This window comes from Mandrillus leucophaeus, unplaced genomic scaffold, assembly GCF_000951045.1.
Source record: "Mandrillus leucophaeus isolate KB7577 unplaced genomic scaffold, Mleu.le_1.0 Scaffold298, whole genome shotgun sequence".
In the NCBI taxonomy this organism is placed as follows: Eukaryota; Metazoa; Chordata; class Mammalia; order Primates; family Cercopithecidae; genus Mandrillus; species Mandrillus leucophaeus.
In genome coordinates, this window is record NW_012103120.1 from 1,978,986 (window position 1) to 1,994,453 (window position 15,468).

Here is a 15,468-nt window from a genome sequence, read left to right on the forward strand (position 1 = left end):
GGAGACTCCAGGAGGCTTCTGTTTCCACTTTCCAGTGTGAGAATGCATTGAGACAAAAAAGACAAAGTAGGTATCAGGGCAGAGCAGCCTTGCCTCCAGCCTGCAAGGGAATTGTATTTCTTTGAGGCAATGCATGGTCGGGAGAGAGAGTAGCTTTGTTAAAAGTCTAAAATTCGAGGTCCATCATTTTTGAGACAAGACTCATCTCTCTCGGCTTCAGTTTCCTCACTGATACATTGGCGATGATAATAGTACCTGGGTCAGAGAGTTCTTGTGAGGACGAAAGCACTTCTTGGCACAGTGTCTAGCTCACAGAAGGTGCTCAATAGTTTAGCTACTAAGATTACTATTTTCTATTGTTTTTGTTTTTGTTTTTGAGACAGGATCTTCCTCTGTTGCCCAGGCTGGAGTGCAGTGACATGGCCTTGGCTCACTGCAGCCTGCTCGTCACTGGCTCAAACCATCCTCTCACCTTAGCCTCTAGAGTAGCTGGGACCACAGGTGTGCACCACCACACCCAGATAATTTTTTGTGTGTGTGTATTTTTTATAGAGACAGAGTTTCTTTATGTTGCCCAGACTAGTCTCGAACTCCTGGGCTCAGGTGACCCACCTGCCTCAGCCTTCTAAAGTGCTGAGATTACAGGTGTGAGCCGCTGTGCCCAGCCTGCTATTGTTCCTTTTTTTTTTGAGACAGAGTCTTGCTCTGTCGCCCAGGCTGGAGTGCAGTGGCGCCATCTCGGCTTACTGTATCCTCTGCCTCCTGGGTTCAAGTGATTCTCATGCCTTAGCCTCCGAGTAGCTGGCATTACTGGTGTTTTTGTATTTTTTAGTAGAGACGGGGTTTCACCATGTTGGCCAGGCTTGTCTCGAATTCCTGACCTCAGGTATCTGCCCACCTTGGCCTCCCAGAATGCTGGGATTACAGGCGTGAGCCACTGGACCTGGCCTGTTGTTCCTTAAAAAGCAGGAACCCTGTGGTTATGCATCCCTGCCCAGAGAGCCACGAGCCTCATCATTTCCTCGTCGTCAGTGTGGCTCATGTCTTTGGATCATACCCAGCCTAGCCTGAAACAGAGTTGTGTCTGGCCCCAGCTCATGGTCCATTTGACTTTCTCCTCCCTAGAAGACCTGACCCCATTCTCATGCTGCTGCTTTGCTTGGACCTTGTGTAAATCACTGTACCTCTTGACCCTGAGTTCCCGCCTCCTGAAAATGGGAACTGCTATAGAGTTTTAAAGTTTTGGATACTATCAATTTAAATTGTATCTATTTTAAATAAATGAGTTGTCAGGTGCCGAAAGTGTAGAAAAGACAGAATGTTAGAGCTAGAGGGGTCATCAAAGAATATCTTCCCTGACTTTCTTTTGCAAAATAATGACACGGGTGCCATTCCACCTGAGATTCTGATTTAATTGGCCAGGGATTTATTTCGTCTGGATGTGGCCCAGCCATCGATACTTTTTAAAAGCTCACCCAGTGGTGCTAATGCACAGGCAGGGTTGAGAAGCACTTAGCAAGCCCAAGGTCATACTGTTAGTGGTGGAGGCAGGTCTAGAACTCATGGTTTCTGCTCTTCTTACTACAGACTGACCCTAAGTTCTGGTTTAAAAGAAGCTTTTTGAAGCATTCCTTTTGTGATTTTACCCTTTCTCATAAAAGTGAGATGTTTAATAAACGTAATATTCAAGCACGCCTGTTAGTTGGCTTCTGTTTAATTAAGGTTTTATTCTGTTCCACCTTAACCTTATGCTTTTTGTTCCTTATAATGGTGTGTTCAGCAACCCCTTTATTCCAGATGCCTTCTTTTCTTACCGCCTTCAAAGCCACCTCTAAAATATAATTGCATTGCTGAGTTCCTCTTTGACATTGTCAACCTTGATCAGATACTTAGTTCTTCATTGTTTGTTCTTTTCAGTCTGTATTAGATTCTTCCCCGCCACGGCCTGTTGTTGATGTGACTGTGAAGCACATTGTATTCCCTTGAAGCATTAGAGTAGAATAAGATCAAGTGCCTTTTCTTCCTCTTTGATTTAGGTGCACCGTTGCTTCCTGCTATTTAGGGGTAATTCAGACCTTCTGTACTACACTGCAATGTAATTGGAATAATGTTACCTTTTTTCATTACCTGTTCCCATTAAGTTGCTTAAAATTTCTTAGACATTGATGTCATTATGTACGATAATGCTTGGTTAAAATTAATCATGGAATTTGATATGTAGTAAGTCCCCCTTGTCAAATTTTAGTACTATAGTGGGATGAAATCTCAGCTTAATAGACTTAGCTAACCGAAAACAATTTACATTGTCCTGTGTGTGTTTTTTTTTTTTTCCTTTTCAGGAACCTTTGTGATATTCTCCCTCAGCATTCTTTATCCCCTGTTTGCTGAAGACTTTGGCCAAAGCTGGTCTTAGCTGTTGGCATTCTCCTGAGAAAAGGGATAGCTTCAGAAATGAGAAAAACATTTAGGAGGTATCTAGCCCAGTGGACCTTCTGAAGGTGAGAGTGAATTAGTTCTCTCTTTATCTTTAGAAGACTGAATTAACTGGTCTGTCTTCCAAAATCTACTTAGAAAGTAGTGAAAAGAGGGAAACAGGTTATTGAAAATTTTTTATAAGCAATTGATAGTTTTTCTTTTTTGGGAAAACTTTTTAGTAAATATGGAGGAAACCAATTGGCTATTTTGACCGAACAGGAATTTATTTGAAGTTGGAACTCTGATCTTATGAAGAATTATCTGAACATACACATACACACACACACACACACACACACACACACACACCTTTTAAAAATCAATAATATTTCTCTTTTTGGAGAAATTTCTTATGTATTTAGGGTCTCTATCAGCCTCAATATCTGCCTTACCCTACCTTCTTTGGCTGTTTTAAGGATCAAACAATATAACTTATATGAAAACACTTTGTAAATCTTGAGGTATTATTTGCATAAGTAAGAAAAACAATTTCTACTTTTCCTAAACATTTATAATCCTCAGAAATACTCTCATACCCACCAATATGTTTTTTCCCCATAGTTTCATTTATTTTCAGTTCAGTTCAGTAAATATTGCTAGGCTCTAAAGAAGCAAAGGTGATAAGTCCTTTTCTTCAAGGAATATCTGCCAAATGTAAGAGACAGCATATAAATAGATATGACCAACTTCTGTATGATAAAAGTATATTGAGGGTACATTAAAGAATGGAAAAGGCAGCTAATGCAGTCTGGGGCCAGAGGGCTGTGTGTAAAAGCAGGCTTCGTAGAGGAGGTGTCCCCTAAAATGGCTCTTGAAAGTGGAATAGGAGTTAGGTAAAGAGCAGAGTGGGGTGGACAAGGGTATTGCAGGTAGAACCAGTGGGTTAGGGGTGTGAAATCCATGTGAGAAATTAAGAAGTTATGGCATGTGTGTGAAAGGAAGGTGAGCAGGAAGCACTGGAGCACTGAGGTGTTATCAGCTGGAAGTCATTGGCATTTTATGTGTATTACGCTGGAGGAAGTATAGAGAATGAACTAGAGCAATATTGAAGGAAGGAAAGACCCTTTTTGTAATTATATGGGAGAGAGCTAGGACAACTAGAATTTGGCTAGAAGCAGCATTGAATAGAGAAAGAAAGGGGAATTTGAAAGAGCTAGATTTGGCAGTTGATTGGGCATGGGAAGTAGGAAAATGTCAGGACTTGGGATTCTTGGATTTCTGACGTGGGTGACTGAGAACATGATGATACCAGAAGGGGAATTTAGGAGAGAAGCAGATTTATTCTTGGGAAGGGAAGGACTTTGAAGTATATAAGGGACATCTAGATAGAAATATCCATCAGACAGCTAAGTGCGGAGGTAAGGGGAAGATTCAGAACTAGAAACGTTCACTTGGGAGTTATGGGCAACGGTTAAAAATATTTTTTTAATTATACATTTGATTTTGTATTTAGGCCTTCAATATTATTCATTTATTTACCACTTACCATATTCTCTATTTTCATTTTATTCTGACATTATCTGCTGTTTTTGTATCTGTAGTTTTTCTTCTTATTTTCTTGGCATAATAAATTATGATTTTTTTCCTAGAGACAAATATGGTGACCTTTCCAGTTTGATAAAATGAAATTCAAAGCAGTCTTTAACAAACAGTGTAAACCCTAAAGTCGAGGACAGTAACAAGCCAGTGCTATTCTCCATTTTAATTCAAAATAGCTACAGCAATTATTTAAGAAAGGAACTTTACTTTCTAAAATGTCATTCTTTTTCAGTGTCAATCATGAGTCCTTCTCAAATTCTCACTTTCATTGCTCTGTCCAGTGTTTCAGCTTTGCTTATGGGAGACTGAGAGGGTCTTTCTTGCATTCTTCAGTGGGATGGTGTTAGGGCCCCTCCCTTTGGGTCTTCTCAGCATCCACCCAGGACATGGTTGAGGCCTGTTATAACAGAGCCTGCACTGTTTGAGAGCAAGTTCACCCAAGTTAGACTGCTGAAATTCATTCTCACAGCCTTCTTTGAGGGAATGTCTGGGGTAAAAATTTCAAATTCAAATAATACTTACAATAGTACTATTTTGAGTGAATTTTATTTGATTACTGTGATCTTAATTAGCTTACTGATTTTTTTCCTTAATACCCATTGGAAAGCTACAGAATGCTCCATTTTTACTCTCTGTAGTTCACTACCATCTTTCCAGGAACTTTAAGATCCACAAATCTATTGCTTTTTCATACACAAGAAAAATAATTTGAGGCAAAATTAAGTAACTTACTTAACTAACAGCTGGAACCAAAGCCTTGGTCTCCTGAATCTCATTCTGTCTTTTCCACTTCATCATTTTTTTTTCTCTCATTCTAAATCTTTATTGAGGTGTGAAGTTATCTATATGTCTTAAAATAGGGAATTGAATTAAGTAAATCAGTTCATACCAATGACAGTTGCTTTGGTTAATCACTCTAGATGCAACAATCAGATTCTCTTTTAACACTTGAGGCTCTGATTAAGGCTTTATTTTTAAATTTTATAATTTTTAATTTTTAACATGGATTTTGTTTTTGGCAGCCTTTATTTTTCTAGACTGGTTTTACCAGTGAAATGAAAGATTAGTACAGAATCAAACCACCTGTGTTTAAATTCTAGTTAAAAAAGACATCAGTGACTTTAAAACCAACACTTTTAGGCACAGGATATTACCTTTTGTGTTCATTTTTAAATTCATACATAATGATTATACATATTTCATATACAAATTAGTTATATTTACAGGTGATATTTGATACATGCATACACTGTGTAATGATTAAATCAGATTAATTGGGTATATCCACCACCTCAAACATTTATCATTTCTTTGTGTTGGGAACATTAGAAATCTTTCTTCTAGCTATTTTGAAATACACAATAAATCGTGGTTAACTACAGTCATCCAGAAAGCACAAGATATTTCTGATTTGGTCAATTACATTGCAATCTACTGTGAGTTTTATGTATAGAGGATGAATTCATGGAAACGCTGCGTTAGTATAATTTAGAAGACGGCACATGCATGCAAGTTGTAGGTGGTCTTGAAGACAATGATTGTTCTCTGAAGTCCACAGAATGGTCAGTCTTTGCTGTGAAACCAGTGGGCTGTAAATTATCAGGGTGCGTGTACAAAACATGATTCACTCATCCCGAAAGCTGCCAGTAACAAAAGAAGTTTCTACTTATTTATGCACAGAACACAAAGAATATTTCTCCCTGTTTCAGTCTCTCTTTTTGCCTTTCTATTTTCTCTCTCTCTATGAATCTTTTTCTGTCTTACTCATATTCGCTGCGTGATAGACACACACTAATATGATGTCTCCAAAACATGAGAGCCTTGACAGTTTGTGGAACTGGCAGTGGAAGTAGCATGCTGAGGATAAGGGGTGAGTGCTGTGGGGAGACATTGGCATTTGCTAAATGTTTGCCCCATGCATCGCTTGGCTACATTGGGCAGAGCAACAGTATGAGCAGGGATTAATAGATGTGGAAACTATTGCAGACTATGAACACAAGATGGTATGATGGCTGCGAAAGGGGAGGTCAGCTTTCACCACTGTTATCTGACTTGGTGGTGATCTTCTTCTGCACTCTCTTACCGTGGGTGAAGGACAGAATGCAACGGTATTAGGTGACTGCTTTCTGCTTGGAAAAGTGAGTATTGTAAGTGTCATTGTGCAAACAAAGCAATGCATGCAATTTATGTTAGTTTTGGAGTTGCCACTTAGAAGTATTGAGAGCTTGGAATAGCACTGGAGACTGCCTTCCTTGTACCCTGTGGTTAGAGCACAGCATTCTGCAAGAGGAGGGTTGTATGGGAAAACTCCTGTTGGGAAGTGGAAGGCATGGGTGAGTTGCTGGGGTGACACTTTGAATGGGCAGTATTCCAACAGGCTCAGATCATATTTAACAGTAAAATGTGTTGCCATATGCCCTTTTATAATGTGGGGTTTTAAAAAGAAAGAGGAAAGGAAATGCTGAGCCACTAACTTTGGGTACAAATTCAATCCCATAATAGAGATTGTAGACTTTACATCAGCAATTTGTGGGCCATTTTGGTGGAGGACAATGACAACAGATTTCTAATCAGATAATGTCCTGCTACATTTCAATTTTCACTCTCCACTGCCTTTTGTTGTCTGGGTACTTTTGAAATTATTCTTGATTCAGGTTTATTATTAACTTTTGAACCCCAGCTACTGAACTAATACCTTGCTATTCATGTGAAAATGAGAATGGTGACTAGAGAATTTGTTTTTGCCTTAGTTAATAAAATAGCACGACAGCATAATATGAATTAATGACTCTTCACATTTTCTCATAATATAAGCTGGATTCATTTTCCCTTGGGGATCTATTTCAAATTCATGCCCTAATAAAACCATTCTTGCCAGTTGTTGACTTTCTAGCTTTTTAAAAGCATCTCCATAATGGATAAGTAGATAACAATAAATAATAAATAATTTTGATCTTAAACTTTAAAAACATGTTTATTGTTCTTATTACATTAAAATGGAAAAATAAAACAACTTCCTCTTCACGATCAATAGTATAAGTATTTGTGCTGTTTGTTTTAGGCAAGAACCATCCTAAGGCAATTATATCTTTTAATATATAAGAGCTATGAGGAAAGATTGAGGTAAAAAAAAGATTGAGGATGCAGAACTACTAACAGGGTTCTGTTCACCCAACGTAACATAAACGTCCTTCATTTAGAGGACACGTACATTATCGATAGAACTATTCAAAAATCCCAATATCCACTTGGATAATAACTATCTGTTACCAGTATTTCAAATTATTGTCTCTCCTTTTCTGTTTCCTCTCCTTGCTGTCAGAGGTTTCATGTTTTATTTAGTGTCATCATATTAGTATGTATGTATCACAGAGAATGTAAATGAGAAAGACAGAGACAAAGAAAGACAGAAAGAGGCAAAGAGAGAGACTAAGAGGAGAGAGAGATATTCCTCTTGTCCTACACATAAACCAAAGCAGTATTTGAAGTTCTTTTCTCCCCTCAGTCTGATTTCTTTGACTTATTTGGCCTTAAAATGATATAATCTGTAACTCAGAATCCATAAACAGGTTCACAGGGCCACATCCTGAGTTGGGGATCAGAACATACAGTCACTGTGGTGGACCTGTGATGTGCCACTCAGATCCCCTGCCCTTTTCCGACTGAAGCACTCTTTCTCCAGCTTCTTGGAGTGTTGACAGCTGATGGCTCACTTGGGTCCCTCCTTTTGGGGATTGTCCTCTGCCTTCAGCTAATCAGAGCTGCCTCACCCAAGATTATACTATTTGCCCCAGGCCCATGTGCATTCAATGAGTGGTCGATTTGGGGACACAAAGGCTCTTGACTCAGTTCAGGACAATGGGTTGGCTGAGGCTTTCATTGTGACAGCACCACAGCACCACGGCCCAACTTCTCCGACTCCCTTGTCCTGCTTTGCACATTCCCCTTGGGGTTGTGCTCAGGAGCCCTCACCAATAAAATTCCTGCCTGCAGATCTTCATCTCAGAGTCTGGTTCCAGAGAAACCTGAACTGCAGCAATCACTGTACGTGGGCCATGCAATGTAGCGTGTGTGTGTATCAGGATGGGATTACCTGTCTTCATAGTACTGTTATAAGGTACTAGCCCTGGAATCACAATCAAGATCTGTGACAATGTAGCCCAGGCCCTTACTATAAAAAATCAGGGTAAAAATACCTACCTTTTAGAGTTCTTGCCAGGATTTAACAGCAGAGTATTCGGTACCTGGAACATAGGAAACATTCACTGCATCATAGCTATTATTATAATTACCAGTAATTACCTATAAGTAACCCATAAATAGTGCACCAGTTCTGACCAACTGGACAATACAGAGCACACTTTAATGTCATTTTTATTACAACATTTGCTTTAGTAGAATATGGAGGTTAATAAAAGATGCATCACTTGCAATTTTAAATAATTCCTTACTGTTAGTCCCCATTAATAAGATATGTGGAGAAGTTGGACAGGATTCCAAAGGGAAACCAAAGTGATTAAAGGAATGAGGAGAAACTTCTCTGAGTAAAAGTTAAAGGAACTGGAATTGTTTAGGATAAGAAAATTGAGGCATAATTTACCTTATGTCATCAAATAAGTGGAAATCTTTCGTGAGGAGGATATTGGACATTTTTTGCCCATGTTCAGAGGATAGAACAAGAGGAAATGGACATACATTAAAGAAGGAAGATAGTTAGATTTGTATCAGGAGAACTCCTCTGCTCTTGACAGTAAAACACTGGAAGAGGCTTGTAAAATATACACTTCTGAAAATGTTCAAAAAAGAAGAGAACATTCAGTCCTGAGTTACTGAGATGCTTCCCAGAGTATTTAAGAACTCTGAACTCTGTGATTTCAGAAATGATGCCTCGTAGAAATTCAAACACATATGTTTTGTTCTGCAAGTGAAAGAAAATAATTACTTTCATTTTCTCTATAACTTTTTCATAGTATCTTTGTGTGCAAACACACCTTGTGTGCTTTTCTGAACGTGTAACAAGTCTTCTTTCATTGAATAGGTGTCTTTATGTGTGTTTATAAATATGCTGGTTATTATTATCACAGTTTTCAGTCTTTCTGTAGGCCATCTGTATATTCTATATGAAAATAAATTAATGCCTTCTATCTTAGGCCACTTATTTGTGCCCAATGTAATCTCTTTTGTGAATCAGATCTTGTGATGACATTGTTAAAATACTCACAAGTATTAGATCACTGTGAAAGGCTTTGGAACAACAACAGGAAGTCTGCAACTTTGAAGAATAAATTATTTTCCAATCAATTAATTGCTTAGAGATAAGATTAAAGAATGGAAATGGGACTGGATTTTTAGACTAAATGCTCTTTTAAGACCTCAGTGTTGGAAGATAAAAGGAAGTGTCTAAGAAGTTTCTAAATTACTAATAAGTGTATTGGACTTTGCATTTTCTCCTTGGCATGTCTTGTCAAGTAGTAATCAGCAGAGTCAGAATGATGTAGATGAAGAACACTGGACTAGAAGCCAAAATGCCTGGCTCTAGAGCTATTGGAGCCATTGGGTGATCTATTCTTCCTTCATAAAACATGTCTGTGTAGTTTTCCTTTGCATTTCTAGCTCCTGCATCCTTATATACTTATCACATTACAGTGACCTTCTTTCAAAAGAAACCAAGCAGACCTGAGGGTTCCACTCCTGACAGCTCAGCCTAGGGGCCCCATCACACTCTGACCTAAAACAGCTCTGCTTACATATTCATATTCGTATTTATATTCATATTCTCTCTCCCTCTCCCTTCCTCTCTCTCCATAGATAGACAGATGTTTTAAGATCTCACTTGATTAAATGGATCCACTGCTGTAAATATAAGTTGTAAAGGTGTACTTACTTATTCTCATGCCTTCCGTATTCTCTCCGATACATTCCATTTAAATACCCAGTTTCATTCCTTCTGTTTCTGCCAAGCTAAAAATTCTTCAAATGGCCCTCCATCCCATGAAGAATAAAATCTACAGTCCTTACCCTGGTATTCCAGGGCTCTCTCCTTTCTAATTATTGAACTAGTCTACTACATCAGTTGAGTTAGCCTCCGTGTTCTAACCTGTAGGATTATTTCTGGGTATTAAATATAGTCCTTGACACTGTGTGCAGGATGACTAACTCATTGGAGATGCCACTGTGATTTTGCTCAGCGTCAGCCTTGCCTTTCTTCTAAGCTACCTAAACCTTTCTCATTTGAGCATACCTCAAAACGTATGCTTTTGTTCCACAAAGTCTTCCTTGATTAGCCCACATTTTGTGTCCCATCTCTGAAATTCTCTCATGTGGTTGGGCGTTTATACCGGTCTCCCTTACGTTTACCTGGTTAACAGTGGTGTTATTAGACTGTAGGTGTATTGAGTGTTATGATTGACTCCTGGAGTGCATCAGAGGGCAGTACAGCAGCAGTGATCTCTGCCCCTCTAAGGAAATACAAGGGTTTGAATCATCCCAGTGTATACATTTTCAATGTAATGTATGCATTAAGACAGGGAGGCAAATGCAAGATGGAAATAAATGTGATCTGTTCCTCATAATGCATTAAATTGCAACACATTAGAGTACAAAGCACTTGCTTAAGATCAGATGATACAGATTTTGAGTCTAGTTTGCCTCTTACGTTGGGTCCTTCAGAAAGTCATTTGTCTTTTATGATCTTTTTCATGATGGTGATCATACTATTCTTTGTTCTTCACATTTCATAAAGCACTTGGCATGTTGTTTAATTTCAGCTTCACGATAACCCATGAGATAACTAGGGCGAGCTAGTATCTGCCAAGCACAAAAACTGGGCTTAGGGGACAAACTTCCAAATTCTAGTGTGATGAACCGACAGTAGGCACTGCAACTCACCTTTACATGTTACTAAAAGTGTGGTCTATAAACCAGCAGTGTGGACATCACCCAGAGCTTGTTGGAAAAGCAAAGTTGCTTGCTGAATCAGAGCATGTGTTTTAACAGGAGGCTCAGGATTCATATGTATTAATACTTTACAGTGAGGAAAGTACTGTAATACAAGGGCAGTTTAAGCACCTGAGGTAAAAACATGAAAAGGTTTTTTATTTTTACCTCTATCACTGCCTTCAAATCTCCTCTACCAAATCTCCTTTCCTTTGAAGAGGACTCTAACAGAACTGATGGATTTTTTTAGCTACTTTCAGGTTTTTAAAAGTTCAAATACAACCTTCAAATTCATATGGAACTAGGAGCTTTTCTTTCCCCCAACCCATCTTGTGCCCTTCAACAATTCTTTACTTTTTTTTCTGCCAGTTCACCCGCAACCTGTTTTTTGTTTTTGGTTTTGTTTTTGTTTTTCTTTGACTGGATCAAAGAAAATCTCTTTTTTTAATTGTAATTTTTAGGTTTTTTTTAACTTTTATTTTAGATTTGGGGGCACATGTGAAGGTTTGTTACATAGGTAAACATGTGTCTTGGGGGTTTGTTGTACATATCATTTCATCACCGAGGTATTAAGCCCAGTACCCAATAGTTATCTTTTCTGCTTCCTCTTCCCACCCTCCCCGATCAAATGGACCCCAGTATCTGCTGTTTCCTTCTTTGTTTTCATAAGTTCTTATCATTTAGCTCCCGCTTATAAGAGCTGGAGACTCTTATCCTAACTTAGGAACAGAAAATCAAATACCGCATGTTCTCATCAACCTGTTCTTAAACCAAATGCACCACTTCAAAGTCCTGACTCTTAATGGTATGTTATCATGATGGTCATTTTTCAGAGTAGGAAGTTCAGTTACCCATCTTGGACTCCTTTGAAAGTCAGAAGAAAAAAACCAAGTACACATCCTCAACATAAAACCATGAAGAAATTCCAGTTTTTATTTCTTACATTTCCCCAGGTTCTTGGCTCAAGGACGATGTATAATTGTCTTCAGCATATACTGAAGTTAATGAAGTATGGGACTATACTTCATTAAAAAGAAACATTTTAAAAGCTCTTGTTCTTAATTTTTATTCAAATTTCTCAATCTTCTTTGGCTAGGAAGCCAAGAGTTAGATCTATTCACCATAAGCCAAATGACTGCCCTTGGATGTTCAAGATGGAACTCCATTGAAGTCTGCAGGGGTTGTGTTCATTAGAATTCCCAGGGGTTACCAAGGCCTTGTCATAAGTTATATCAAATTCCCTCATCCCTGAAATGGAAGTGTCATTCTGGCTCTCCTGCTGCCTTCTCCGTATCTTATTTGTTTTCACTTTAATGTTACAAGAAAAGACAGCTTTTGTCTTTATTTCTGGTTAGCAGTGTTAATGAATATTCATTAGCAGGTTCCCTTTCTAGCTACTGTTTTGTAATTTGTTATTTTTAAATGAAATCTGAAGTGAAAATAACTCCCAATTCTCACTTTAATACGTTTGGATTCTTAATCTTGATTTTGGAGGTCCTGAGCCAGACAGGAGTGACTTTAGAAGGCCGTTTGCCTAGGCAACATTCAGGGGTATGTGTATATGTGTGTGTGTGTGTGTGTGCGCGCTCGCGCACACATGTGTGTGGTGTGACTCAGTGGCTGTAGATGGGACTACATTGGAACACACTTCCAGAGCCTCTGCAGGACACTGTGGTGGGCATTATAGCCACTGTGCCATTTTATCTTCACAACAGCACTGTGAGGCAAGTATAATTATATCCCTCTTACCAGTTGGGAACTGAAGCTTTGGGAAAGTTAGTGATTTCCTCCAATTTACAAACTAGTAAATGAAAGAAGAGGAGCAGGTGGTGAGAGAGGTCATTGAAATGTGAGTGTTCCACAGTGCTTTTCTGGTTGTTTGCCTAGAAATTGATCGTGGGTAATTTGGGGGTAATTACTTTACAGAGTCAATATGGGGTGTTTTTGGTATATTAAGTTTTTAAGAAAATGATACTAAACTTGGGATGCTCCGAACGGAGCCTGCTGTTGCTGCCCTTGCTTAATCTGGAGGCTCAGTGCTAGTATTTAGATGCCAGGATCTCTCTACAGATTGCCCTGTTAGTTTAGGGTTTTCTTTTTTCTTTCTTTTTTCCTTTCTTAGAGATGGGGTCTCGTTCTGTTGCCTAGGCTGGAGTGCAATGGTGCAATCATAGCTCACTGCAGCCTTGAACTCCTGGGCTTAAGCAGTTCCCCTGCCTCAGCCTTCCAAGTAGCTGGGACTACAGATGGGTGCCACTATGCCTGGCTAATTAAAAAAATTAATTTAGTTTAAAAAAATAGAGATGGGGTCTCACTTTGTTGCCCAGGCTGGTCTCAAACTCCTGAACTCAAGTGATCCTCCTGCTTCAGCCTCCCAAAGTGCTGGGATCAGAGGCATGAGCCACTGCACCCAGCCTCGTTAGTGTTTCCTTGACTGGATAATGCTACCAAACTCTACATTTATCTGTTTCTAAAGAGTTTTTTTCTACATTCAAAAAAAAGTCTCTGTTCCTCTGGAAAACAAAATCTCCCACCTCTGGAAAGCAAAACTGATGCAGATCTTCTGTGACTCTGTGGGTTTAGCACCACACAATTTTCAGTTACCATGCACCCCTTCACAGCCTCAGATGCTTTCCTGAATGTCAGCAGGAACCTCACACTCCCATTTAAGGACTGTTTGTCTAAACTTGCTAGTCAGGCAACTAATCTCTGCACTGTGAAGTCTGTTTATTGATTGTTGCATTACATTCCCTCTGTGTCTCTCCTTATTTAATGGGGTGGCTATAGACAGAGGAGCCCAGGGTACCTGTCTGCCTTAGACAGGATGAGATTGCCCTAAAGTCACATAAAAAATGGTCAAGGCAGGACAGGCGCAGTGACTCACACCTGTAATCCCAGCATTTTGGGAGGCTGAGGCAGGCGGCTAACCTGAGGTTAGGAGTTTGAGACCAGCCTCGCCAACGTGGTGAAACCCCGTCTGTACTAAAAATACAAAAAATTAGCCTGGCATGGTGGTGGGTGCCTGTAATCTCAGCTACTTGAGAGCCTGAGGCAGGAGAATCACTTGAACATGGGAGGCGGAGGTTGAAGTGAGCCAAAATCGCACCATTGCAGTGCTGTCCAGCCTGGGGCACAAGAGTGAAACTCTGTCTCAAAAAAAAAAAAAAACAAAAAGAAAAGAAAAATGGTCAAAACCAATGCAAAGCAACCCTTTACTAGCCCTTAACATTTTTTGTTGAAATTTAAGACACTATTTGCCTTTGGATACACAGTGAAGGCCCTTTTTGGATCACAGTAATACTCAAAATTGTCCTTCATCTCCCAGGCAAGATATAATTAGACTTCCTATGCAGTTTACCATGTGATTTAGGATATGCAATTAAATAAAAAAAGCTGTGGGCCAAAGTATTTTAAAATAGTATTATTTTCTTCCCTTGAGTTTAAAAGTAATACATATTCACTGCAGACAATTGGGAAAAATGAAGAAAAACGTGAAGAGAGTAAAAGTAACACAGTCAAGTGATTATTAACTTTTTGATGTTATTTTTCATTACAATGACACATATATAGCTATATACGTATGTTTAATCTTCTTGCAAAATAGTTTGAATGGCATTAATCCTTACGGTATTAGTGCCAAGCATTTTTCTCCTTTTCAGTTCTTTGTATTTTCTTTTATATATCTTTTAAAGATAGGGTCTCTCTGTGTTGCCCAAACTGGACTCAAACACCTGAGCTCAAGCATTCCTTCTGTCTTTACCTCCTGAGAACTTGGGACTACAGGCATGAGCCACCATGGCTGACTTCTTTTTATTTATGAAATATGATATTATATACATACAAAAGAGAGGGAGAGTAACCCAGTACTCAGGAGCATTTATGATAGAGATAGGCGGCCTAGATTCTGGTCTTAGAACTACTATTTGCTAGCCCGGAACTTTGGGCAAGTTGCTTAATCTTTCTGTGCCTCAATTCCTCATATACAAAATGGGAATAAAATCATGTATCATTTATAGAGTTTGTTAAAAGTAAATAGTAAAGAGTTATGATTATAACATTAATGTAAGGTTAAAAAGAATAAAAACAAGCACAAACAGACTCACTTCTCCATCCTGCCACCCTGTGAAGAAGGTGCCTTGCTTCCTTTCACCTTCCGCCATGATCCTGAGTTTCCTGAGGCCTTCCCAGCCATGCAGAACTAACCTTTTTGCCCTGAGAAAGTGTGTGCCTTATACCTGCTGCTTATTCTTCTGGAGATATGTCTTCTCCCATTTGAGTGATTACACACAGAAGATGAGGAATTAAGCCAGGAAAAGGGCATGGTGGCTCATGCTTATAATCCCATCACTTTTGGGTGGGGGGCCAAAGAGGGGGGATCGGTTGAAGGTAGGAGTTCAAGACTGGCCTGGGCACCAAAGTGAGACCCCCATCCCTGTAAAAAATGTAAAATATTAACCAGGAGTGGTGGTGCACACCTGTAGTCCCAGCTACTCTGGACCTGAGGTGGGAGGATTGCTT

The 15,468-nt window shown here is 39.2% G+C and overlaps 1 protein-coding gene across 1 annotated transcript in view; it reads left to right on the forward strand.

Moving 5' to 3' along the window:
• The first annotated feature begins 383 nt into the window (after positions 1–383).
• The window catches only part of NRCAM (neuronal cell adhesion molecule), a 261,153-nt gene continuing 246,068 nt past the window's right edge, over positions 384–15,468 (forward strand). Inside the window, exons 1-2 of the mRNA XM_011986360.1 lie at positions 384–501; positions 2,340–2,498. The gene's annotated coding sequence lies outside the window, so the exon portion shown is untranslated. The remainder of the gene's footprint in view (positions 502–2,339; positions 2,499–15,468) is intronic.